The following is a 13,482-nucleotide window of genomic DNA, read 5'->3' on the forward strand; positions in this document are numbered from 1 at the left end:
GCAGGACAGATTCAATAGATTTTTCAAACAAGCAGTGTAAAAGAAGCCCAGATGTAAAAACACTATCAGTGTTCCCACTAATTTTTCTCTTCAGAATTGTTTTTGCTACCTTCTAGACATTTAAGTACAGATTCATGAAACGGCACAAAGCTGAAGTTGACCTTGAATTTGCCGGTGTGGTAAATGGAAGGGAAGCACTGTTCCACGTTTTTTCCCTTCCAATATCGATATCTGAGGTTTAGTATCGGCCGATACCGATCCGATAAAACGGTGCTTAAAACGTTTCTTTTTATTACAAATGTATCTGATAACTCTGCAGCAGTACAGCACACTTAAATCAACAAATAGCTCCACTGGTTGGTCAGACATGTAAAATCAACTTCAATTTGTTCAGTCAGGGCATTTAGTAGTAAAACAGTAAAATAAATCATAAAGAAACTGACAAATACAATAGTTGGTCAAACATGCAAAAAAAAAAAAAAAAAACCTGCAACAAATCATCTTTAAAAATGGTTCAGAACATACAATTAGGGATTCAAAGTATAATGTAAAATACATAATAAAGAACGACGTCGCTCAGAGCACATAGTGTAGAATTAGACTGAATGGATCTGGCCTTATGAATTGTCACTGATACCCAGTCTAGAATTCTTTTCAATATCTGAACCGATACACATATTGATACTGGATTGGTGCATCTCTAGTAAATGTCTATCCTAAGTAGTCTTCACACATTTTGCCACGAAGGTCAATATCATCAAACTGAGAGTCGATTTAACCAAGTTAATTTATTAGTAGGACTTTTTGAAACACCCTGACCTTCATGAACGGTTATGAATTGTCGACTGCTTGATTATTTGTTTTCTATTATTTGACGAAAGTGCGATCGCAAGGTAAAATGTTTCTTTGAAAAAACAAAACTGCCCCTGAAGAACTGTAACCTCCCCACCTTTTGATTGTTTTTGAATTAATCACCCTTTATCAAACCTGTTGATTAAACAAACGTCCTGCGGCAGAACAGATTCACATCCCGAATAAAGGCTGATGTGAAAAGCCGCAGTTATATAAACAAAAGCAATTTTCAGTTGGACCTTTTTTCTTTTTTGTTTCTGTGGGCCCTTAATAACTTGGGCGGATAATTACCTTTTTTTTCTCCCACAGCGTCGGAAAACAGAAAAAAAAAAAAAACAGCTGAGAGAAATGCTTATTTTCTGGAATGGAGGTGTACAGGAGCAGAGACTGGTAGATAAAAACGTGATCTCCTCTGGTTTCTGGTCTGTTGTGGTTCCCTGGAGGCACTGGGGCCGCGCTGGGGCCACGCCGGCTCCCTGCCGGCTTCCTGCCCGCCGCTCTGCATCCAGTCAGCCTTCATTAGGATCCACCGTAGCATTCCTCATTCCGCCAATTCACATTCAGACTTTCTGATGACTTGAGAGTGCTCCCTCTGCACCGAGCTGCAAAAGTAGAAAAAAAGAAATAAATCGAGCCAAGTTTTAAAATTGAATATTGAGTGGGAGCTGTAATGAGCTAATTACTGCTGCTAAATAATGAGTAAAATCTAATTTAAGGGGACCAATCATTAAGTAAGTAATGATCGGTTCCAACCAGTGTTTTTCATTAATTATAAGTGCCACTGTGATTGCTGTGCTTTTTACTCATACTTTAATGAAAATCTCCTGAAATCCAAAAAGCCACAGTAAGAAAAAAATAAATGTCTTTCATTAAACTGAAACGTTAAATGTACTGGCCACATTTAGCTGCTGCAATGTAAAAAGTCATTACATTCCAGAACAAATGCATTTTCTTAAAGCACAATAACTTGTGGGCGTACAGCAATTAACTGATTTATTACCAATCACCTTCAAGATGAAAACAACTGAACCATAATGATCTGATTAACCAGACTCTAGTGTTGAAGTTAGAACCATCATATACTTCTGAAGTTGAATGGAAACGACTGTGAAAATCAATTAAAGGATGTTATCGACATCTTTAGTTTAAGGCTGCAACTAACGATTATTTTAGCGATCAATTAATCGGATGACAATCAATTAATCTGACAAAAAAAGTTGGCATATTCTGTAGTCTTTCTAACCTTTTGAGATTATTTGATGCTATAGTAAATAATTTTATTTTCAAATATCACTTTTTAATCTATGGAAATAAGCATTTTGCTGCCTAACATGCAATAACAACATTCCTTCAGTGAACGCTTGATCAATTGTAGCAAAAAATGCATCTGCATCTAAAAAAACTAGTTCCGACATCAGCATGCGAGAATCTCAGTCCTTTCTGCTCAACTTAACAATATCTCATATCATGAAGCTGATCAGTCGACTATTTTTGGGATTAACTGTTAAATAATAGTTTAGCTAAAGGTGATTATTAGATGTTTTCAACAGAATTTGAACCAGGAGAAGCTAAAACTGTCACTTAAGGACAAAGTTGAGGTTTTTTTTATGTGAAATGCTAAATTTATATATTTATTTGTGCAGTTTGGATTTAATTACTGCTCTGGGTTGTTTTCTGAGCAAATGGCTGTTTTTGAGTTTGTATACTTTAGTTACCAATTAATCCGTTACTAAATAAGTTGGCGATTATTTCAATAAATGATTAATCGCGATTTTAAAACATCAGTCAAATGTCATGACTTCTCTGTTTTCCGCTGCTCACAGCCCCTCCCCTACCTGTTGATTAGTGCATTGCTCTCACCTGTAACTCTGCCTACTTTAAAACCTCCCACAAGCAGGCAGACCGTTTCTACAATCCAAACGGTAACAATGACGTCGTTTGTCACAATAACTTCTGGTACAATTTATCATCCAGTAATATGTCTTATTGCTGACAGGCCTCCACATCCAACATCAGTGTCTGACCTCGCAAATGTCAAATGGTTAAAAACCTCCAATGAACACAAAAACATCTGTGAAAGCAAGAGCTGCAAAAGTTGGCCCAATGCCCCATTAGAACCTTTGCATTATTAAAGTTCCCGCGTTCCAAAGGAGATATGAAATATGACTGTTTTGCAGTAAAGTGTAAATGACACTTCGTCTGTCAAACAAATCCAAATGAATTGAACAAATCCCGCCGAGCCTCATGAGCGGTCCGTTGCGATTCCAATGCTGAAGAGAGATGCTGGAATCAATAGCGATCAATGCAATGCATCAGGGTTTGTGCCGCCTCAGCAGAGGCGCAGGTGATCCGTCATGCTGATGGGAAAGGACCTCTGGACCTTGCTTTCATTCTGCATCGGAGCTAAGCTTTGTGCACAGTGATGCTCACCGTGCGGTTCTCAGGTGTAGAGCACAAATTCGTTTTTACATTCTGATCGTAGCCGTGAGCGACTCGGACCTTTACCTTCGGCTTGCGATCCGATCGTGTCGTCTTGAATCTCTCGCGGTGCTCGGGCTGGTCCGTTCGACGAAACGCTTTAAATGTCTGTTGCTAAAAGTTAACGCGACTCTCTGCGAGCCGTCATCTTCACTGGAGTTGTGGTTTTTATAGGCTGAATGGAGCAGACCAATCACTGTGGAGTTTGGGGGATAGCAGCAGGGATGAAGGAAAACCCAAACAATCGGGGATTTGTGTGATCTATATTCATGTACTTTGGAGGTAAAAATAATAATAATAATTGGCTTCAGGCTTAGTCACATGTGTAACCTACTGTTTTTTTCCTCCTACAGAGGACTCAAAAAAAGAACAAGGCATTCACTTGTGAAACCCTTAAACCTGGAGTGTGTTATTATCTCCCTGTACGGTTCCAAGCAGGAAGATGAAAGGCCTCCAGAGTAGTTTCGATGGACGAATTAGTATTGTTGCACTCAGGCGCTGTTTACTTCCTAGCTTCAGCTTTGGTCCTGAGGAAAAGGTACAACACATGAACAGATGGCTATGAAACTTCTGAAATAACTCCTCTTATTATGGCTCCTGTAACTTTGCTGCTTAATAATTTGTGGGGAATTGTATTGACCACTTGAAGCCTTAAGGTTTTCAATATATGAAATGTATTGAAAACAGGTCAGAGCCATCAGTCACCAATGCAATGTAACCAGCCACAGTTCCCTGTTGTTCTACCCGGCTGTTTATGGGCGCATTTTAACTGCATGGTGCATCCTAGTCGGGTCACAGACAGAGGAGTGCTATACTGATGTAACTGAATGCTGGGTAAAATAATATTTTGCTTTTATTATACAATTTTACAAAGGTTGTATTGAAGCACATTCTGGACAGCATTGATGATTTTTATATAATTTTACTTTGTGTTGCCAAAACACCACTGACACCTCTAATGCAGCCCGTTTGTATCCCTCTCAATCACACAGTATGGAGTCCTACATGCAGAACTTGGTTATTGCTGTAAACTCCAGAATACCAAAGCCAAAAATAGCTCTGAATGGAAACCAAACATTTCTGACTTTCCACTTGTGTTGTGTGTGATTTATTTCAGAACTGGATGCCCAATACATGCGTTGGATCTTGGATTTTTTTTTTATATCAAAACCAGGCATTTTCCTCGAGTTAAGAAGTACTAAAAATACCATAGCCTGTTAGCGCTGCAGTATGTAATCATCTTTGGTAATACATATTACATCCAAGAAAAATCCATTTGCAGACGATGGATCCTATGGGTCCAAAGTTTAAATTGAGGATTTTTGTGTAGAAAAAGTGTGTGTGTGTAAGGGGAATGGTTAGGGTTAGGATAAGTGTGTGTAGAGGCTAATTGATCATGTGTATGTGTGTGATTGGGTTAAAAGTCATAAGAGTTCAATGGTTAAACAAAAGGAACTGTGTGTGTAAATAGTGTGTGTGAGGGGAGACTAATAGATCCTATGTGTGTGTGGTTAGGTTAAAGGTCATATATAGTTATAGTTAAAAATGTTAAAAATTATGTATGTAAGTAAGTGTGTGTGTGTGTACCTGTGAAAAAGTGGTTAGGACTAGGATAAGTTGTCATGAATTGCGGTGGTGGAGGTGAGGCAGACACTGAGAAAACCAGCTTGTAGTGAAAAATAATGAATTTAATGAGGATATGGACAATGGGGAACGGGACGCCAAGACGACGTGTGTGTGACGAGACGTAGACGAGGATCCGACAAGACACAGAGACACAGGTGACACTAAATACACATAAGGTAATCAGGGAACGAGACACACCTGGGAACTAATCAAGGGGAGACAGGACAACACAGAGACTCAGACACACAGAAAACTAGAAATAAACACAGGAAAACACAGAACATGACATAAGTGTGTGTAGGGGCTAATTGATCGTATGTGTGTGATTAGGTTAAAGGTCATAAGAGTCTAATGGCTACAGATTACAAAGAATTGTATCTGTAATTGATGTGTGTGCGCGTGTGTGTGTGTGTGTGTGTGTGAGGAGAGTGATGAGGGTCAGGTTCAGTGTGTGTAGAGGTTAAAATGATCTTGCATATGTGGTTAAGTTGAGGTTCTAATGGTCTAAAGGTTGAAATTTGGAAAAAATGTGTGTGTATGTGGGGGGAATGGTTAGGGTTAGAATAAGTGTGTGTAGAGGTTAATTGATCGTATGTGTGTGAGGTTTGATTAAAGGTCTTATAGGGTTGGGTTTCATACAGACACAAACATATAGGACTAATTTGGGAAGTAAGCTAAACTTGGGAAAACTGATCTGACATATTTAATAAGAACAAACAGTATTCATCCAGAAACAAAGTGAGCTTGAAATTAATTTCTGTTAGACCACTCCATTAAGCAGTGATTGTATCTTCAAACGCCTCCTGTTTTCCAAAAAACCAGCAGACATCAAACCTCTCTGAGATCTTTTTTTGTTGTTGTTGTTTTCTCTTTTTGTTCTTTTTTGGGTTTGGAAGTAACGCAAAGAGATTATATTGGAGCTAAACTGAGGTAAATTGGACCCAATGTAATTCCCTTCCAGCTTTCCTTTTGACAGAGGAAAGCCAGTTCCAGCCTCTGGTGTAATAAAACAAATGAAAGACTAAAGCTAAGGCAACAGGAAATTAGGTATTTACTTCAACCTGGCCTAATCAACCGATCAAAGCCTATAATGGGTGGGCCATGTCATTAGCTGACTAAGAATAGGAAAATCACTGCTTTTATTAGTTGATACTTGATTGCCAAATGTTGGTATGAAAACCTTTGCCAGATGTTGAGCTGATACCTATAATGCTACAACCGCGACTTTAGACTTGCCAGCTTGCATCCAGGCAATAAAAAGAAGCAAATCATCGGCAATAGCTCTTAAAGTTAAGTCACTGTGGTTCTACGGCCAGTACGGCGGCTCTGCCAAGAACAGAGAACCAATCAGTCCAGAGACATGTTCATAATCAGTAGTGTCTTACATAAGCCGGAACGATGGATGTTGGAACCAGAAATGAGGTAAAGAAAGTCTCCAAGCAAAAATCTCTAGCCTGCCAAAGCAAGACTGATCTAGAACACAAAATAGAGTCACGACGAGGGCCTGGAAAATGAAATCTTGCAAAGCAGAACAAACTTTAAAAAGCATGGACCATCTATGAGACAAGGCAAGGGAGTCTCGCTAGATTTGACCAGTCACCAGTATCTAAAGCTGTCCTGCCACTTCCAAATCGGGAGGTGAGAATAGATGTGCCGAGGAGTAATGCAACTCGCTTGCTTTTTAAACAAGTAAATAAATAAATATAGAATCTACTCACACTTTCAAAATATCACAGGCATGGGAGAGCTCCCACCTCCCTCAAGACAGGAAACATTGTTCCTATTAGCAGGAAGTCTGCAGTGTCAGGTCTAAACGACAGTCACCGCGTTGCACTCGAAAACCTCTAAGTAGAGAAACTGGGGATGTTGAAGTGTAAAAGCTGATGCTGCGTTACCTCATGGCACATAATGCCAACTTCTCTGGCTCCCCGCCAGAATAGCTGCCAGAATGCTAGAGATAATGGGGATCCTAATAAACAAGAACTACCATCTTTCAGCTACACCCTGACAACAACAAACCCCACATTAGGATGCCGTTTGCTGATCTCAGCTCACCACTCAGTGCTACGGTCCCAATGAGTTGGACTCTGAAGCACAAAACCATTTAAGGTTCCGCTCTGCTCACCGAATACCCAGATGGCATACTGCATGAAGACCGGTCGACTTAGTAGCTTACTGACAGCTTCAGAAAACCAGATTTCAGACAGCATGTTATTACTAAAGGCTACAGTTTTGCAGTGTGGTGGACAAGAAGGAAAACATGGAATGTGATCAGAACTGAAAAGGTGACTATTGATTTTCGAGGAAAAGAGAAAGTGTTGAGCTGATGGCACTGAAGTTTCCTCTCAATCAAAATTCATCTGAAACTCTCATTTGGTTTTTATGACACGTATAACCCTGCACCCATTTATTAATTGAAAGCAAATTGTAATTAGCGTACATTTAATTGGATCGTGATACCTGAATGCAGAAAGTTTTATACCCAGACTTCGTTTTATGTATGAAGCTTAAGACGGTTTCTAACCAAAAATAACCAAAAACAAATGTGTGGGTTTTTTTTAATTTTCTTTTGTTTCAAACAAAAAAACAAACGGCCTCAATGTACACTGTCCTTGTATGGATAAGCAAAAAAGAATAGCTAAAAACGAAACAAGACAATAAAATCTAGCACTTTTATCTTCAAACTAAATGTTAGTGATATTGTTTTTATGTTCCTCCACTAATTTTATACACAGTGATTTCTAAGGGTGTGTCCATACAGATGTTTTTTTTTTCTTTTGCATTCTCACTGAAATTCATTTTAGGGGACCCACAACATTTTAGGATTTAATTTTTTATTTATTTTTTGTTTTGTTTTTGGACACGAGTTCCCAGGTGAAAATTGTGTATTCATTTGATGGGTGAAGTTTCTAACCTGTGCTGTGTTACGTGTTTATGTTTGTGCTGCATCTACAAAAAATTAGACAAGAGACTCCTTTCATGTTTTGCTGTTCACTGTTTTTGTTTTCTCGTCATTAGCGTGGCGGCGTTGTACGCAAATCCCATACTCAATGCTTAGCACCACCTACAGGTCTGGAGGAGCAAAAACAGCATTTCTTTTTTAGCTTTTCTTTGTTTTCATTTTGAAACTGACGACCTGTTTTTAGATCTTTGTGGATCTTGCATTAAATATACTCACTTATTTATACATAATACAAATTAGTATAAATTATTTATACATGGTATAAATAAGTATAACAATACATATAACTCACTAGATAAGATAATACCAGATACAGTGGGTTCTAATGATAAGACAAAATTGTTTTTTTTTGTGCATATTAATCCAGACGTGGTGTGACGAAAAATGACGAAAAAAAGCATTTAGTGTAGGTTTATAAAAATCAAAATGAATAACTTCATATATAAATTTATTCATTTCAAATATTTACAGATACTCTGTTCAGAATCATCACACCGTTCAGGTTTAACTGGATTTTTTTTTTTTTTTACCAGAGACTTTGGTCACAAACAGCTCTCAATGCTTAACACCAATTCTTTTATATGTTATGTGATTGCTTTTGTGTGTTATTTGGCATTATGATTTTAATGTGACTGGCATAATTGTATGCCAAACTTCAACAGGTCGCCCTAAAGAAGAAGGGTCAATTTTCCCACTTTATGCCAAGGCAACTCAAAGGGATTTAACAAAATCCAAATGTAGTATCAACAATAAAAAGTTTCCAAAGCATAAATAAACAGTTTGGTATGATTATGATGGCACTCCAATGTAGAAAACTATTGATCCAGCTCTACAAAAATATGTTGTTGTGGGCACGAGAATTGGCTTCACCTTAATTTATTTCCATGGTCTGACTGCAACAACATCCTTCAGCCGGCACACACACACACTCAACCCCGCTCCCAGAAAGGCACAGGTTATCTCCACTAAGAAGAGAGAAAAACCACACACACATCCAATACTAATCAAATGAATCAGTTCAAGTGCATTTCTGCCCTCCTATTTATCAGAAGGCCCTGACTGAACAGCTGCTGATAATGCTACGGCGTGCACACCGAGGCAGAGGCTCACTTTGACACACAGCGGGCGCCCATTTCACGCCCGCTCCGTTCAGGCTCGGAGGAGGGGGTGCTAATGAGTCTGGTTAGCATCTCAGAACCGGGCCCTGCACGGGAATCGAGCATCATTAATTCCACCGCGATTCATTTTGCAACCAATTCACTGATCAAAGTTCATTCCGGGAGAATGATGGTTTGATGTCAAGCCGTCGCGCCGCCGCAAACAAATTACATGGATTCCTCCCCACCTTGTCTGCACACTTGATTAAATAAAAATGATTTTACGTGAGATTAAATACCCATCTTTTATTTTTGGATGAAATGGCTGACGGATTGTTTTGGGTTGGCCGAAACCTTTATCTGCCTTCCATATGTAAACCTTAGTTCAGAGGTCTCAAACTCCAGTCCTCAAGAGTCGCTGTCCTGCAGTTTTTAGATTTGCCACAGGTACAAAACACTGGAATGAAATGGCTTAATTACCTCCTCCTTGTGTTGATCAGTTCTCCAGAGCCTTGCTAATGACCTAATTATTCTATTCGGGCAAATAGAATAATTAGCAAAGGCACATCTAAAAGTTGCAGGACAGTGGCCCCCAGAACTGGAGTTTGAGACCCCTGCCTTAGGTGGTCAACCACTTACATAGTCTGTTGAACAAAATGTTTTCTCTCGAATCGGTTCAAATCAGTCCACTAATAAAGACGTTAATCTTCCCTCACTGACAAAAAAAAAAAACAGGTAATAAGCACTAGAGTTGGTATAGAGAGGGGAATAAGAATGTGTATGTCTCAAAAGATCATGCCTATCTTGTAATGAATACAGTATTAGTTCAAACAGACAACAGAGCTAACAGTGACGACCCTTTCCACTTGAATGGGATGTTATTAGACAGCAGCCTTCGTGCATCAATGAAGTTACAGATTCGGTACAGAGTCATGGAGTCATTGTATCCTCTCATGCAGCAAGTTGGGCTGGGGATTGAGGTTTACGACCAAGCTGATCCCAAACATGCTAGCGTTGCTGGGGTGGGATGGGGCATTAATATGGTAATGGCGATATATGTAGAAGTGCGCTGGTACGTTATAAGACTTTTGGAAAGGTAAATGACTCTTGGTTGAGCAAGAGTCCCGAAATCAGTTTTCATTTTCACACCTGCATGGAACTCTACACGTCCCTGTATGTATGACACAAGACTCATATGGTTAAAAAAAAAAAAAAAAAAGCTTTCCTTCAGACCTCTGCAATCCAAGCCACTTCCCACTGATTGTAAGTTCGTCCTTGATGGTTTTCTTGGAGAGAAGTGGCTCTTTAGCTTTTCTTGGGCCACCATGTTGGCATCCCAATGCCTTCGCTGAATTGTCCTTATGAGGCCATTCTGTGAGTTGTTAGACTCTCTGAAGCATCCAACTCTGTCTGTACAGTTGTTGAATATCTGTCTTTCAAATTCCTGGTGAGTCAATAAATGGCTGAGTTGATGCAAATCTCAATAAAGTTCCTTCTTACATGTGAGGGCCTTTTGATGCAAAGCAATGATGACATCACAAATTTCCCTGGAAGTAATACTGGCTGACAATACAGGCATTTACGACTCTTCCTTACTGAATCAGAACTTGAAACATGAATACATAAATACAGACAGTAATCGTCGATTGTATGTTGGTTCTAAATGGGAAGATGTATTAATCCTTCCAGGATACAAAATGTCTCTAAACTCTAAGCAATTCTGTGGTCACTACTGTCAAATACAATTCATATTACAATTTCTTCAAGGACGTTGTTTGGAGTTTCTTGTTTCAAACAGAACCACAGCGGCCATGTAGGAGAGCCAAAGATTTGCTTAGGTTTTAGAGGAGTGGTGCATTTTGAGTTTGAAACAGCTGTGTGACTTTGGTGGCTTTTATTCATTTTCACTCAGTGTTTGTGCAGAGGGCAAATGAAAGATTACAGTTAGGGCTGGATTTATGTCCCATTTGTTAACACATGGTAAAAGGCTGAACTTCTTTGTTGCTACAGTGACAAATCCACAATGGCATCCTAACACAGTTCTTTTTTTTAAAATTTGAAGCCTAGTCTTGAATTACTGAAATTCATCATAAGCGATAGAGAAAATGCCTAAAAGGAGAGTCTTCAATACCCTCTTATGGGGCTTTGTGGAAGTAATGGGATTTTTTATGTGATAGAGGAACAACTGTGAAGTAGAAGAAGGAGGGAGGGAGGAGTGTGCGCGTTGTGAAGATTGATGCCGTTGTTTCTTACTCATTCAGCTGCATGTTGGCGCGCAAGACGTAACCGACAGCATCCGGTTGAGGATTTTCCAAAATAAAAGCTCCTCCAGACTCGATACATAAAACGGCCATATTTAATTATTTCTTGCGCGGCCCGGTACCAATTGGTCCATGGACCGGTACCGGTCCGCGGCCCGGTGGTTGTGGACCACTGGTTTAAAGGGCTGCTTTCAGTGCCGTTCCATCTTAGACTTAACAGACATAAACATGCACCATAAACCCTAAACCTAACCAATTCTAGCCTATTCCAAACCCTAACCTCCATTCTTTTGGACTGAAAAGTAAAATCTAACCATGCACATAGTCAATATGCAAACTCCCCACACGAAGACTCCAGCTGACCGTTAAATCAGAAAACCTATAGCTGTGAGGCAACAGTGCCAACAAACACGGCAACTCCGCAGCAACTTGAAAGCCAGGAAAACAACAGAGCAAAAATGTGTTTTTTTAAAACCCTTCCCAGGTGTACGGTGTTGTTTCTGGCACAAAACCAATACAAGTGAGTCCAAATGCTGAAGTGAACAACAGATGAAAGCAAACATGGAGACTGAAGGTTTAAAAGTATGGAGTCTAATAGGAAGGAGAACTCATGACAGAAAAGTTTGGAACGCCACCACCTTGCAAAACCTCCAGATGTGAGTTTTTCACTCATTGAAACTAACTTCTGTGACAGTTTCACACATTAACTTTGGACAACTGAACAAGATAAAGTCAATTGTTGTTCCATACAGCTTTCACACACTTTCAGGCATCATCATAAAGTAGGAAGCACACAGAAAACCTCCTTAACAGTTTACATAGGATAGCCAAAGATTATGTCCAGCTAAATAATGGATTTGAAAGGGTTTGTAATAATAATTTTTTTTAAAAGTTTAGTTTACAGTTTGAGAAGCAAAACAAGTTAAAGTTCCCACACACAGACTGCTGGGTCAGTCGTAAAAGTCAGCAGTGAGAAATGTCCTAAAATACAGGAAACCTAGAAGTGTGTCAAACATACTTTTAAATGACATATACACTTTAGTAAATATGTATAAAATAAGTGCCATCAATGTGACTTCAGCTGATCAGAAATGTATTAATGATGGTATACATTTATACGACTTCAAAATTGAAAAGCATTTGTTTTATTTTATTCTAATTATGTGACCAATCAATGCAAAGTAGTGCTTAATTGTGAAGCAGAAGAAGAATGATGCATAACACATAAAATCTGAAGTATATGTTAATAATGCCTCTAAATAAAACCTGAGTAATCAGTAGCTTTTATCTAATCAGTAAACACATTCCACCTTAAGTTATTCAAACTACATATAAATCCAACGGCTCTGCGAAGGCCTCAGATGTGTTAGGGAACATTAGGGAACGTACATCATCAAGAGGATGCTGTGCAGATGTAAACCATGGTTCTGGATCGTGCTGCCAGAACTCTGGAGGCTTGATAACGGCGGCAAAAACAGAAGCGGCGGTTGGAGCAACGGCAAGAAACTGGGTCCAAAACCACAGCTGGCGGAGAAGCGGCGGCGTCGTCGTCTGGTGAGTTCTCGTTGAAAAACATGTTCAGATGTTCGCAGGTGTTCGGGGTCACCAATGTGGAAGTCAGCAGAAAAAGACGAAAATATAATTTGAGTCTTATTTTATTGTCAATGTCCGATTCAAACCAAACAGAGTGCAGGACAACCGTTGGTGTCTTCTTACCTCACCCTCTCCCCTTCACAATAAAAGCAGACATTCGGGTGTGAAATATATGCATTGTATACGCCACAAAAGCAACATTTTATTTGATTTAGTCTGAATACTATCATATCATAAATAATGGCCGAGGGTATATGTGCTTTCATCAAGTGCTGAATTTTATTTTTGATTTATCGAGTGATAAAATGCAAGATGACAATACGTGATAAATGAAGATATTTAAAAAATAAGTTTTAGTTTTCTGTTGGGGAGTCATGTTTTGCCATTTTTATAATGGCTTGTTTATTGTGACTTTTCAGACAGTCAAGTTCAACAGTTAAACTTTTAGAGTATTTAATTCACGTTGAACAACCGCAAAGTCAAAGTGAGTCTGTCACCATCAACCAAGGATCATGTAGAAAGCACTTTACCGCCACCTACAAATTATCTTGATGTCTAGTTATGTATGTTTGCGTAATGCCTAATATAGCCTATGTATTTTATGTGCTATAAT

The 13,482-nt window shown here is 39.1% G+C and overlaps 1 protein-coding gene across 1 annotated transcript in view; it reads right to left on the reverse strand.

Moving 5' to 3' along the window:
* Positions 1 to 1,339: 1,339 nt before the first annotated feature.
* flrt2 (fibronectin leucine rich transmembrane protein 2) overlaps positions 1,340 to 13,482 on the reverse strand; it is a 92,435-nt gene continuing 80,292 nt past the window's right edge. The window contains exon 5 of the transcript XR_006369624.1: positions 1,340 to 1,454. The gene's annotated coding sequence lies outside the window, so the exon portion shown is untranslated. The remainder of the gene's footprint in view (positions 1,455 to 13,482) is intronic.

The sequence above is a fragment of the Gambusia affinis genome, linkage group LG22, assembly GCF_019740435.1.
Source record: "Gambusia affinis linkage group LG22, SWU_Gaff_1.0, whole genome shotgun sequence".
NCBI classification, from domain to species: domain Eukaryota; kingdom Metazoa; phylum Chordata; class Actinopteri; order Cyprinodontiformes; family Poeciliidae; genus Gambusia; species Gambusia affinis.